At 35.9% G+C, this 14,621-nt stretch overlaps 1 long non-coding RNA gene across 2 annotated transcripts; it reads right to left on the bottom strand.

The window, feature by feature from the left end:
* Positions 1 to 8,226: 8,226 nt before the first annotated feature.
* On the bottom strand, positions 8,227 to 11,890 carry LOC141611564 (uncharacterized). Of its 2 annotated transcripts, XR_012528647.1 has the most exons (5): positions 11,724 to 11,882; positions 11,541 to 11,641; positions 10,607 to 10,815; positions 10,412 to 10,489; positions 8,227 to 8,981 (listed from the first exon to the last, which is right to left on the bottom strand). It is a non-coding gene; the product is annotated as an uncharacterized LOC141611564 (long non-coding RNA). The 2 variants fall into 2 exon arrangements; XR_012528646.1 differs by lacking the exon at positions 10,607 to 10,815 and having other exon boundaries at positions 11,724 to 11,890.
* Positions 11,891 to 14,621: the final 2,731 nt, after the last annotated feature.

Raw genomic sequence — 14,621 nt, 5'->3', positions numbered from 1 at the left:
GGCAATAAGGCATCCATCAGACATAAGTCGGTCTGGAACAAACGCTGGTTGAGAATCTGAAATAAGAGAAGGTATTACTAATTTAAGGCGGTTAGCAAGGCACTTGGAAGCCAGACGGTAGGCAACATTGCAGAGGCTAATAGGGCGATACTGTGAAACAAATTTCGGTTTATCAACCTTGGCTATAAGTACTATAAGTGTGTTGTTCCACTGCTTTAGCATAACGCCAGAGTTAGGAAATCGTAAAATAGCCGAAATAACCAGAGGGCCAATCTGAGGCCAAAAAGTCTGGAAAGGTTTTGGTGTAATACTATCTGGGCCAGGAGATTTCGATTCATCCATACCACGGAGGGCACGAAGAATATCATGTTCCGAGAAGGGAGCTTGTAACACCAAATAATCTACAGTTCCAAGTCTTGGAAGGTCAAGGCCGGAAAGAAGAGGATGGATAAATACAGGAGGAGCAGCTGAATCTTGAGTAGGAGCTCGGCAAAGAAGTCCTTTAAAGTAATAAATTATTTCAGAACTAATATCATCTGGGGAGTGAAGTCATTCCCCGGTTGCAGATCGAATAGCAATCATGCGGTGCTTTGTCGCGCATTGCTTCACCCTACTAAAGAGGAAACGAGTAGGAAAACCATCCAAAACATCAGATTTAACCTTAGAGCGTTGTACCCAGTATTGTCGTTGAGATCGAAGGAGTTGCAACCGAGATAAACGAAGCTGATGGAAAGTTGTAGCTGATTGAGTATCAATAGTTTGGGATTCAGTCATTTCTAAGTCAGCCTCTATATTGGACCAATTTATCCCATAAGAAATACGATGATTAATTACCCATTGCAAAATGGAGCGGCAAACAACGGCCAGCTTATTGACAACACAAACATCGAAAATCCAACGAACGGGGTACACCAAGCCTCGGTAACAAGCTGTTCAACTTCAGAGAAAGCTAGACACCAATTATCGATACGGTATAGGCGTTTACAAGGTTTAGAATTTGGGAACAGCCAAAGGATTATAGGAGCGTGGTCTGAGACAAGAATGGGAAGGTGGGTAACAGAAACAGAAGGGAAGAGTTGAAATCAGTCCTGATTGGCGTAGGCGCGATCAAGTCGTACCATGATAATGTTGGTATTGAATTGGCTATTCATCCAAGTAAAACGAGGGCCAAATAAAGGAACATCCATCAGACCGTTGTCAAGCTTCTATGCGGTGAAGTCACGTTGTCCCCGAATGGAACTGGTACCCCCAAGCTTGTCAGAGTACAACTCAACTTGGTTAAAATCACCAATCAACATCAAAGGAGAGAGAGCAAAAACCAAGGTTGTGATATGATTCCACAAAGTCAGTCGATACTCTAACCGTGGTTCCCCATATATAAACAGGACGTACATTACATAATTTTTATAAGGTGGTACAGTATAGGTAATATTATATAAGATGTAGTGTGGTTATAAGCAAAGAGTAGTAAGTACAATCGAATCGTCCCACCTCAAAAGCAGGCCGCCACTACGTCCAGCTAGAGCCGAAAAGTCTGACCCGACCCGAATGACCCGACCCAAACCCGAGCTAACCCGACCCGAACCGACCCGAGAATATTGCAACCCGAAACCGAAATCGACCCGACCCGATGATGACCTGTAACCCGACATGACTCGATGATCAGTGACCCGAAACCGACCCGACCCGATGATGACCCGTAACCCGAATTGACCCGATGATTAGTGACCCGAACCCAACCCAGACCCGACCCGATATTGACCCGACCCGATTAAATTGATGAACCGACAATTATTTAGCTTAATATTGATAAAAAAGAAAGTGATTTTGCAATTAGATTGTTATGTTTCACTTAATAATGAAGTACTTAAGCCAAATAATGCTTAAAAACTAAATTTAATGGTAAAAAATTGAAGTAATGTGGTAAAGTAACCGGACCTGATAATGACCCGACCCAAACCCGACCCGACCGGACACATCATTTGACCCGAAATGACCCGACCCGATAATGACCCGAACACGACCCGATCCGACCCGAAAGGGGTGGCTGGCCCGATATGACCCGAACCCGATATGACCCGACCTGGCTTGACCCGACCCAAATCTGGCCCGACTGACCCGATTTCCACCTCTACGTCCAGCTAAGTCGACACCACACAAATTTGGCAGGCCCAGGTGAGGAATTTTAGAGGATGCAGAAGCTACAGTAGTCATTGTTTCTTGTAAAAACAAAATCGACGGATGATATTGATGGATGCTTCTAAGTAGGAAAGGAATTGTAGGATCATCCGTTGCACCTATCCCCTTACAATTCCAGCAAAAGATCTTTATTGGTAGATGGGTGGCGAATTAAGGTCCGCCAGCACATCTAAAACAGGGTAGAAGTCTTCATCTCTGGAACAAGGAGAAGAAGAACGCGTTAGTTGGGAGTCTTCAAACAAACTAAGAGGTAAGTCTTGCTCAAGCCGTGGTCTTTTAACCGCAAGACAATCCAAGACAGTGAATTCAAAAGGGCAAAGACAACGCTTCACATTTGGGCGTGAAACTGAAAGCGAAGAACTTGGAAGCCAAGGGCCCTCATAAAAGAAAGGCGGAATATCCAAAAAACCTAGCAGAAGGTCTGTTGGTACAGGTTCTAAGCCATCATCAACGGCTAGATCCAAGAACTTTGATCTATTTGAGCGCTTAAGCTTGGTACGACTATAATAATTAAAACCAACTTCTACCTTGCGCTTATAAACGAACTTCATACTCCTACCATGTGAGTCCACAACAGGAGCATGAAGCCTAGCAGAAGCAATGGAGTCACGAAAAAAGACAACCCACATCAACTGATTGTGGAGGAGTAGAAGGTTCCCCGAGTCCCAAACTAATTAATATCGATAATATTAATAAATTTTTCATTTTCACTTTTTATTAATTTCGTAAATTTTCTAAATACTAGGAATTAAATTTACCAAATTAAAATAGATTCTAGTAAAAAAATCAACACATGGATCCTGCTTCTAAAATCACGCTCAAACCTAGGTCAAATATGGGTGCTTCACGTCCAAACCAAGGCTCGGACCCGGAATAGTACAACCACTTCTAGACCTGAACTCCGAGCCTAGGTTTAGACGTGTTTCCTGACAAACGAATGAACCGGAAAGAGTTTGGGTCAGGCTAATTCAAGTTTGCAAGAATTCGGACAGGGTCGAGTATGTTATTTGAAGATAATGATTAGTATGTGATAATAAACATTTGAGTGGGGTTGATTAGTTCGGGACTTGGGTCAATTCGAGTCTAGGGTCAAATTTGGGTCTTCCACTCGGGTGCGGGTTGGATTATTCAGGGCGGGTCATTCGGATCAGGTCAGTTTTGTCAAGCCTAAAGAAGGTGAATCAGTCATGTCCAGACATGTTTGTTTTACGTTGGACCCATTATTTATTTATTTATTTTTTTTTGAAAAACTTTACGTTTTTAAATACTCCCTCATATTCTTAATCACTTTCTTTTGGCTTAAGAATTAAGGAAGTGAATGTGAAGTACACAAACACACTGACCCAAATACAATTAAATTTGGACCATGTAAAAGATCCAAAATGGAAAATCGGGAAGATGACCCGAACAATCCACAAAAGGAAATAGGGGAAGTTATTGAGAACACAAGGAAGTATCATTTTTAATAACTAGCTAGATATTATTTTATCAGTCGAATTTGATTAATTATCATTATTTTGTTGTCTAAGGCTCTGTTTGGTAAAATTAGCTGGAACCTAAAAAGCTACCTGAAACATGAAAAACTAACTAAAACCTGAAAAGGTAACTGAAAAGTAGGATCTGATAAGGTTACTGATTATAACAAAAATGTTTGGCAAGCTAGCTGAAACTGTAGCTGATTTTTGGTAAAATGACGTAAAAAGATATGATAATTATTTAATATTATAGATTGAAGGGGTAATAAATGAAAGATAATTTATTTCAGGTAGCTGAAATCCCAAATGCTACTTTAGGTAACATTTCATTTCAGGTAGCTTATTTGACCAAATAAGCTACTTGCCAAGCACTTATAAAAAAAAGTTAGGTAGCTGAAATTTTGGTCAAATAAGCTATTTTAGTCAAATAAGGTACCTGAAGTGTTATGCCAAACGGAGCCTAATTAGAGTTACACAAATTGTTATATAAGACCACTTTATGTGTAAGACGAGTCCAATTACAAAAAAACCCAATAAATTATTTAATAAATTAGTAAAATAATATTTTATTTTGATAACCTAATATTTTATATTGATAACTTACTTATTTAAATGTGTCTGTATTACTCATAAGATATCGAGTTATTAAAATAAAATTAAAATACAAATATAATCTAATGATAAGTTTGGACTATTCTCCTATTGGGTCAGTTTTATGCTATAGGACGGTCCTATAGGAAAATTGTTGTTAGAGTTATGTATGCGACACTAAGTGGGCTACTGGCTTTATGTCTGAGATTAGTTTGGGTCGTGTCTTAGGATGGGCCATTACTCGTTTCGTTTGGATTGGGCCAATCAGTTGTAATTCGTCTTGAGAGCCGGATGATCTTTATATGGTGACGATTTATTCCTTTTTGATATATGTACTAAGGCACTGTTCTTTTGGACTTTTCTTTACTTAATTTAAGTTAAGTTCAGCAAAAATAAGTTAAGTTCAGAAAATTTCAACAAAAATAAGTTAAGTTCAGAAAAAATAAGTTATGTTAAGTTCAACAAAAATAAGTTAAGTTCAGAAAAGTTCAGTAAAAATAAGTTCAGAAAAGTTCAGCAAAAATAAGTAAAGTTCATCAAAATTAAGTTCAGAAAAATTAAGCTAAGTTAACTATAAACTCATACCCGTTTTATAGTATTGACGAGTTTTAAAAAAGTTACGATTTTCACAAATTCCCTTGTGCAACCATTTTTTCTTAACTAGTGACCAATAACATAGGATAATTACTATTTACCTAAAAGTAGTCATTATTAGCCAAAAAGTGATCACATTTTATAAAAATACATGGGATAAGAGAGTTACATAGGATAATTCTCGTACCACTTTTATTAAAATTGAATAAAAAAACAAGACATTAATTATTTACTCTAAACATTATACTTTATAAAAAAAACAAAAAAAAAACACCAAATTATCTATTGTCTCGTTAAATACTCCCAAAGTGTGAAATAACATAGTCAAAAACATTTGACGAGGCAATGGGTTCGATGGTGTAAGCTCAAATGAAGACGAGAAAAGTGAAGAGGAGGAAGATAATATGGAAATAGAATATTAAAAAAAAATTGTAATATGGGATTTACTTTTTAATTATGTATTGAAAGTAAGATGTATGAGCATACTATATATATATATATATATATATACATAGAATTAGGATCAAATGAGTCCACCTTCTTTAGGTGAGTCCATGAGTCCTAATCTTAGCCATTAGATTATAACAAATCAATGGCTAAGATTAATTCTGAAAATAAATGACCTATATATAACACAAGAAACCCTAATTCTATTCATTCACTCACTTGCCTCCTCAATCTCACTTCTCTCTCTAAATCTCTCTTATCTCCTCTTCCTATTGTTGCACTCAACCTGACGCTGCCACCACCGCCGCCTCTCCTCCCGCCGCCCTCTGCCTTTCTCTTCTCCCGCCTTTATTCTGCCTCCGTCGGCCACCAGTACTCTTCTACCTCTGTACACTCCACATTCCCTCCCTCGCCAATTCAACACCACCACGAAAACTCCCTCCACACCAGATCCGCCTCGTCACCACTATCCCACACACCACCGCCGCCTGCTTCCTCTCCTTTTCTCGCCCTCCACTGCCCGCCACTTCCTATCCTCCTCTTTTTTTGTTGTCGGTTGATCAGTTTTTTATTTTTTTTATTGGTGGTTGTTGCTATTGGTGGCCGTGGTGTTTGGTGTGTTGGTGGCCGCGGTTATTGATATTGGTGGCGGCGGTCGTGGCTCCTTTCTCGTTTTTCTTTTTCTTTTTTTTTTCAAATCTGAGTAAAGGGGTGTTTGTTGTTCTTGGTGGTAGGTCATTTGTTTTCAGATTTGTGGTGGTGGTGGTGGTGGTGGCGTGGTAGCGTGGTGGGCTTTTCCTTTGTTTTTCCAGATTTGTGGTGGTGGTTGCAGGGGTCTTGGTGGGTGTTGCTGGTGGTTGGTGAAGGTAGTAGTGGCCTAGTGGGTCATGTGAGGTGACAAAGCAGGTGGTGGCCATGGTTAAGACTAAAGTTTCATCTTTAAAGAATTAAAGTTACGCTTATATGAACAAAAGTTACGCTCTGATATGGACCAAATATATTCGCCAAGGACTTAAATTACGTAAATTCAAATTAACATAAAGTTACAATCCTAAAAATAAAAAGTTTCAAAAATTATGACTAAAGTTGCAATCGTAAAACATTAGAGTTATATTCATAAAATAACAATATTTACATAAAATTAATAAATCACATTATTTATAAAAAATGTCCTAAAAAAAATTAAAGTTTCACTTTTAATCATTAAAGTTACACTCGTATAACTTTAAAGTTATAGTAAAAAAAACTATTAAATCAAATAAACATTATTCACATTTATATTATTTCATAAATTCAAAATTTTATATTAAAAATGTTCTAAAAAAATTAAAGTTATACTTTTAATTATTAAAGTTTCACTAGTAAAATATCAAAGTTATACTCAAAAATACATAATTTTTTTATTTTTAATTAGAAAATAACTTTAAAAAATTAAAGTAACAAACATAAAGAATAAAAGTTACATTTACTGATTAAAGTTTTACTTATAAAACATTAAAGTTTCATTTCAAATATTGCTTTGAAGTTTCAAATCTCAACCATCAATCTTACAAGATCAATGGCTAAGATAAGGACTTAGGGACTCACCTATTTAGGTGGACTCATTAGAACTCAAATATATATATATATATATATATATATATATATATATATATATATATATATATATATATATATATATATATATATATATATATATATAGGTGAGATCCGGTGAGAACGACCATTCGGTGAGAACGGTGAGAACGACTAGATACATTAGAATACATATAAAAGGTGCACTTTTTTTGTTTTTTTTTTTTTTAGCAAATCTCATATACACTTTTAACTAAAGTAGGTACACTTTTTACCAAAATTCTATATACGCATTTTAAGAACGTAGATACACTTTTTTTTTTTTTCCAAATCTCATATACACTTTTAACTAAAATAGGTACACTTTTTACCAAAATTCTATATACGCATTTTAAGAATGTAGATACACAAATTCTCATTATAGACGGACACTATCCGTCTATACGTATAGACGGATACCATTTCCTCTCACAAAATACCCATTTGCCATAAAGTGGGAAGCACATGGGGGTGCCCACCTTGTCCCCCTACCCATTTTATTAAAGGTCTTTACCCATCTGTTCGCCCCACCCGTCTATACCAAGACCTATTAATGTAGATACACTTTTTTTTTTTTTTTTTTTTTTTCAAATCTCATATACACTTTTAACTAAAGTAGGTACACTTTTTACCAAAATTCTATATACGCATTTTAAGAATGTAAATACACTTTTTTTTTTTTTTTTCCAAATCTCATATACACTTTTAACTAAAGTAGGTACACTTTTTACCAAAATTCTATATACGCATTTTAAGAATGTAGATACACTTTTTTTTTTTTTTTTTTTTTTTTTTTTTTACCAAATCTCATATACACTTTTAACTAAAGTAGGTACACTTTTTACCAAAATTCTATATACACATTTTAAAAATGTAGATACACTTTTCTTTTTTTTTTACCAAATCTTAGATACACTAGACACTCCTAGGTACGCTTTTTTCAAGAATTCTAGATACACTTTATAATAATACAATCCTTTTTTTTTTTCCGTTTTTTTACAGCTACTAGATACATTAAAATACATGTCAGATACGTTTTTTTTTTCTTTTTACCAAATCGTGGATACACTTTAGACACTCCTAGGTACGCTTGTTTCAAGAATTCTAGATACACTTTATAACAATACGGATACATTTTTTTCTTTTTTTTTACAGCTACTAGATACATTAAAATACATGTCAGATACGCTTTTTTTTTGGGTAAATCCAGATACACTATACAATATTATACATTTATACGTACGTTATTTACATAAATTCTATACACACTTTATGACGATGCAGATACACTAAAATGTGATCTAGATACACAAAAGACAATCCTCAATTACAAAATCTAAAATCCAATTAAAAAAACCCCAAATTACAAAACCCTAATTAGATAAAAATTCAATCAACAAAATACCGCCACTGTTCCACCACTAGTCCACTACGCACACCTGATCTTGCACCATCGATGCCGGATGATTCACCATCACCAGAGATCTAGATACATAAAATTAAAAATAACTGTAAATTACAAAACATAATTATTTCCAGAAAAACCCCAAATACAAATATTAATTTCTAAAATGAAATCACGACAACTACCAAGACAATACCAACCCACCAACACGACATATCCCTGATTAACACCACCAACCACCATTGACATCACCGACCGTCACCCCGACCACATAAAACACCATGCTTCACCAGCATCTTCACCCACCTTGCACCATCGACGCACCGCAAGAAACTCCACCAACCTTTGTCGAATATGATGAGAAGCCTTGCATCCTTATCTGCCTTGTTGACCTCTCATATGCCATATATTTTGCCGGAAAATCGAGATCTGAAGTTCGAAAATTTGAGGATCGAAATGTTGAATGGATTCCATAGAGTTGCGCCGGCATCAGGGAGGTTCGCGCGCCGGAGTTGTTGGCGAAAAAATTTTGCTTCCGGCGGCTAACAAAATGACACTGATGATGAGAGTATCAGTTACAATAATGATCTGTGTAAATACGACTTTTGCTTCCGAAAAAAATTGTGCAAGTAATCTTCCTATATGTGCCTCCAAGCCTGAAACACGTAAACATTACAATTAATTAGATCGGTAACTACTGACAGGTGAAACCTTTTGCTAGTCAAAACATGTTATACCATTAAATATCAACCATATTGCCGCATATATAACCATTAACAAGACACACACTTTAACGAATTCAATTTAAAATCTGATGATCAGCCATATCATCAAACTATCGTACACTCACTGTCTCAAAGAAGACTACTAAAGCAGAACATCAACAATGAAATATCACATCTGTACACTAACAATGCAAATCCGAATCGAAATTAACATAGAACAACTAAAAGCCTAAGTAGTGAAATTAGTGTTAGCTAACATATCAACCTAATAAAACCAACACAAAATCGAACGAACTCAATCGGATGAAACTGAAATCAAACCTGATTAAACTGCCTCAATGAAGCAATCTTCTGATCAGTTTTACTTTTCAACTTAGCCCTAACTCGGGAAAATAGGATTCATAGATAGGGAAAATAGGATCCATTTTTGTAATTATTTTTTGTATAACAGTCTTTGCGAAGAAGAAAATATGAATGATTGTCCTATTTACAGACTAATAGAGAACTTTTCTCAAATTAGGGTCTTGGTAGGAGTACCAGATTTTGGAAATTGGTTTGCAAAAAAAAGGGGAAGGGAAAGGAACCTAGAAAGGAACAAACGAGAAAAGGAATAGATTGCTCTTTGAATAATATAGTTGTTTGGTTTTGATCATGCAAGGGAATGATTAAAAAAACACAAATCCAACAATCACCCCACCCTAACCCTAAATCACTACCCACCCATAAAATCGCCGTTACTGCCGGCAAGACCCCCGCCGTCATCAGCACCTCTATCCCACACCACTTTGAGTCACTTCCTTTCTACCCTCTATATAGACGATATAGAAGAAAGTGATAGAAAATTTGAGTCACTTCCTTTCTACCCTCTATATAGACGATAAACATTTTAAATACATGTCCATCCGTCTCGGTAGATGTTTAACCCATAAATCCACTAAAGTGGATAGTCTTTTTCACATGTTCACTTTTTTTCCCAAATCTGATGCAAGGTAGGTGGAGCACGATAGCCAGAAAAAGGGCCGGAGGAGGTTAGGTAAACGAGAGGAGAGAAGGGCAAAGATTGATAAATAAAACAGGGACAAGCAGTTTGGTTCTACAAGATGGGTGAGGTTTGGAAGTAGGAGGGGGAGTAGAGTGATCGGAGAAAGGCAGTGAGGGATGCCCAGAGCATGCAGAGTTCATTAGGACAATGGTTAGACTATCATGAGGGAGAGAGGTTAGTAGAAGACTTAGGCCCGTGTTATAAGTAAACAGATGAGCCATAAATAGCACTTCACTTACAGAAGTTCACCACCGATTAGACGAGTACCTAAAGAATATATGGATGTCTTTCCTAATGCTAAATTAATTTAATATAATACCTTCATCTGGAAACTTAAAGTAGACATACGCTGCTCCGCATGCTCAAGTTTTGCAGCTTGATCCCTAATCTCCTCTTCCTGTAACCAAAGTAACAAATGTAAATGGCTTAGTTTCAATGTATCAAGCATTAAGTTTAGTTCACACATAAAAGGTACAGTTGGTGAGACATTGTGAACACAGGAATGAGTTAATACCTTCTTTGTTAGACTGCTAGCTTAATAGGAGTACCAGATTTTGGAGTAACCATGTCAATATCAGAAAGCTCTTCTGAACAAACAAATTAACCAAGCAACCATGACCCTTTTTCCTACGGACCCAAACCAACCAACTCATTGTAGCATGCAACACCCCATTTGCACTACTGCCTACCATTTCTCTCCTAAGAATGACAAAAACTCTGAAACTGATAAACAAACTCATCAACCATATAATTAAGATCACCAACCAAATGAAATATTTGTAGAATTGTGTTAGACAATTTCATTTTAAAACCACCACACCATTTATCATTCTTTATGTTGACAATCTCATTTTAAAACCAGAATTAGCAGCATAGGTTTTGTAGAATTGTATTCCCTTCTCCAATTTATCGAAACTCATACCCACAACAGGCTTCATATTATGTGCACAGACCGTATCCTTTCCTTTGAGATGGGCAATTATTAGTGTGTCCACAACTAACAGAAGGTATACGTACAATATATTAATACATGAATCATCGAATTTTCTGAAAACTTATATGCACTAATTATATTACTTGATACACTAATCAAATACGAAAACAACAGCGCCTAATCATCGTCCAATTTTTCTGAAAACTGATACGCATCAATTATATTACTAGATACGCTAATCAAATATGAAAAACAACAGTGATTATTTTTCGTCAAATTTTCTTTAGAACTGATACGCAACGCTTATCTCACTAGATATACTAATCAAATACAAAAACACGACAATACATGATTTCATTGCACTAACAACGCCCAAAACGATTGTACTAACAAGAATCTGAAAACAATTGAAACACATGTAAATCAGAAAACGGCTAAAATACAAAAAAACTAGAAGGCGATAAAAAGACACCTTGAATTCATAATGTATGAACAAATTAAAGTATACACATACCTAAATTAGAAGATGTTTATTCGATAGCATTACTATCAGTTAGAACAATTGCATCAGTCGGAACAATTAAATCACTAGAACTTTCCATCTCCATTAAATCCCTATAAAAAAAATCAAATCAGTACAAATTGCCATGTGCATACATCAATTATGTGAGAAAATTTGAAAATTTAATCAACGTACATCAATGTCTTAGAACAATATGTATCAATTAAGATCAATTTCGTTGACTTTGTGGCGTTGTTTACTAAGAATGGCGGGGTTTTTCTGGATTTATCGGGTTTTTCTGAGAGGTAGTGAGAGAAGGGAAAGGTAGAGAGAGAAGGGAAAAGTTGAGTAACGTCATCGTGTTTTAGTTTTTATTTGTTTCGGTCGATAATATCAGCCGTACAATTGTTTTAAAATCCTATGGTTGTAGGTCGTTCTCACCGAGTGTTCGTTCTCACCGGATCCTAAATCTCTCTCTCTCTCTCTCTATATATATATATATATATATATATATATATATATATATATATATATATATATATATATATAGGAGTTAATGAGTCATGATTTTGGTTGAGTTCCTAAGTCCTAATCTCAGCCACTTATTTTTTGAGTGTAACTTTAGTATTGTATGAGTGTAACTTTAGTCTATGACTGTAACTTTAATACTTTACGATTATAACTTTAATCATTTAAGGCCATTTTTTATATAAAAATTTGAATTTATGTTGTTTAATATTACTATTTTTTTTTTGGTAAAATGTAAGAATATATTAATAAATGGATATCATAGTACAAGAGTCATATAGGATAATTACAATAGGTTCATGCTATGTAACCATTCAACATCATCATGTTTCAAAAGCTTTAAGTCCCTACTCCTGATTCTTGCTCTAATCTCCTGTATGATCAGTGTACAAAGCTTTTCTGGACTGAGAACTTGCATTTCTGTAGATACCTCATTTCGGAACCTCTCGCAAACCACCCGGTGATGATTGGGCCGCATGTTTGCTACGCGGAACGATTTGTGACAGTTCGTAAGTTTATCGTCAAGTGATTGCTCAAACATTAACATTTACCTCTTAGTTGTCATCTACGTGCCGATACGGTCGTTTTGACATTAATTAGAGTACATTTGGAGTCCGGGCCTAAAACCGTCTTCATTTTCTGATCACCGTTAAATCCCGAGTCAGAATGTTCTGGAATGTTCCGGATATTTGTATTCCATATTTTATAAATATTTCACAATCTTTTATTCTTTGGTAAACAATTTCCCGTAATATTCATACAAAATATTAAGGAAAACCGAATTATCCCTTTATTCCATAACTTAAACACGGAAATCTTTCTTCCGCAGGAGGAAACCACTTGGGAACAGATGCAGTGGCTGCTGCGCCTCTTCCAAGAGATGCAGTGGCTGCTGCGCCTCTTCCCAGGTCCTTTTCTGCGTGATTTTCGTATCTTTTTCATATCTTTCCGAGATTTACTTCCAAAGACTCTCCGAAACCCTAATTCCTTCACGTGATTAGTATAAATAGGAGCCTTCGTTCCTCATATTTCTCACGCGAGTGTCCGCCCTTCTCTTCTCCCTTTGCATTCTAGACCTTTGTTCTTACTTTTTGGCGTCTACGTGCTTGAACATTCGACCACGTAAGCTCGGATCCTTCTGAGTACCAGCCTCGTTTGCATGACCGACCAATTTGACCAACTCCACAATCAATCAACTTAATTAATCTAATCGTTTTCCTCTAACGAGGGAACTTTCATATTTGCATTATACTTCGAGTCGAGCATCGCTAATCGATAACTTAGTCTTTCTCGTTTCGTCAAACATGTAAGTCTGAGGGTGTAAATCTCTCTTTTATTATTGTCCTTTACTTTTTGTATCATTATTGTAAGGTCTATGTCGAAAATACCTTTTAAAACCGATTTCTTAAACCGTGCTTTAAACCCTTTTTTTACGGATTTCCAGAAGACAAACCGTCGAGAAAGGACGCAGCAACTGCTGCGCCTCTTCGAAGAAGCGCATTTCCTGCTGCGCCTCTTCGTGAGGGCCGTGATTCTCGCTTCTTTTTCTTCTTTCCTTCTCGTAATTCGTTCTTTTCTTATTTGTTTTCGTTTGTTTCCGTTAATTATTTGACATAATAGCATATTAATTTCACATGTATATTATTCATCATCATTAACACGTTTTATTCATCGTTAAATCCGACTTAAATCTCTAATAATCCAATATTTGCGGGTTTTCGTCATTAAATTCAATCCGGGTTGTAGAAATTCGATTTGTTCATATTGAGTTTCTGGAATTCGATCTTTGATATATTTTCCATCTGTTTATTGTATTATTCATCGTTAATTTGTCATTAATTCATCATGTTTAGCCTAATTAGTTCACCCATGTCACTAATCAATCATTCTTCCATGTAAATAATCCGTTTGCATCCGTCTCATCCATGTTTTGTTGCTTTTATGACTATCAATAACATGTAAATAACCTGATAATCACTTTCATCCGAGTAAATATCGTAATCAATCCTTAAAATCACCAATTAATATTAACGATTTGCAGTTCCGGCTTCACAGCCAGAACTCACCCTTGGAACAGACGCAGCGCCTGCTGCGCCTCTTCCAGAGGGCGCAGTCTTTCTGCGCCTGTTCCAGGTTGAGTTCTGTCTGTGAACTCCGTTGTTGCTTGACCTAGTTTAATTAGCTTATGTATTAATTAACTATTATCCGTATTATCGCCCTAATTTCTGTTCGTTAATTCTTTTATTCTTTTTCCCAAATTATTCGTTTTGAAGGTATTTTCGACATAAATCGCTTAATCCGTTGTAATTATTGCAATTCTCTTTATTGTAATTTTATTCCTTGTATTTTGTATCATTTGTATGCCTTCACATATAATTGAGCATTAAATCCTACTTCGACATTAATTGTATGTTAAATTACGTGTCAACCGACTTAGTCTAATCTTCACATGCTAGGATTAAAACTTGGATGTTGCATTGCATGCATATAATCGACGATATATCGAGTATACATGATGTCCCTAATCATTAGTAGAGGCCGCTATCGAGGCGGGCGGGATTAGGT

This window comes from Silene latifolia, chromosome 11, assembly GCF_048544455.1.
Source record: "Silene latifolia isolate original U9 population chromosome 11, ASM4854445v1, whole genome shotgun sequence".
Classification (NCBI taxonomy): Eukaryota; Viridiplantae; Streptophyta; class Magnoliopsida; order Caryophyllales; family Caryophyllaceae; genus Silene; species Silene latifolia.
The sequence above is the reverse complement of the archived record's forward strand: the minus strand, read 5'-3'. Positions and strand labels throughout refer to the sequence as shown.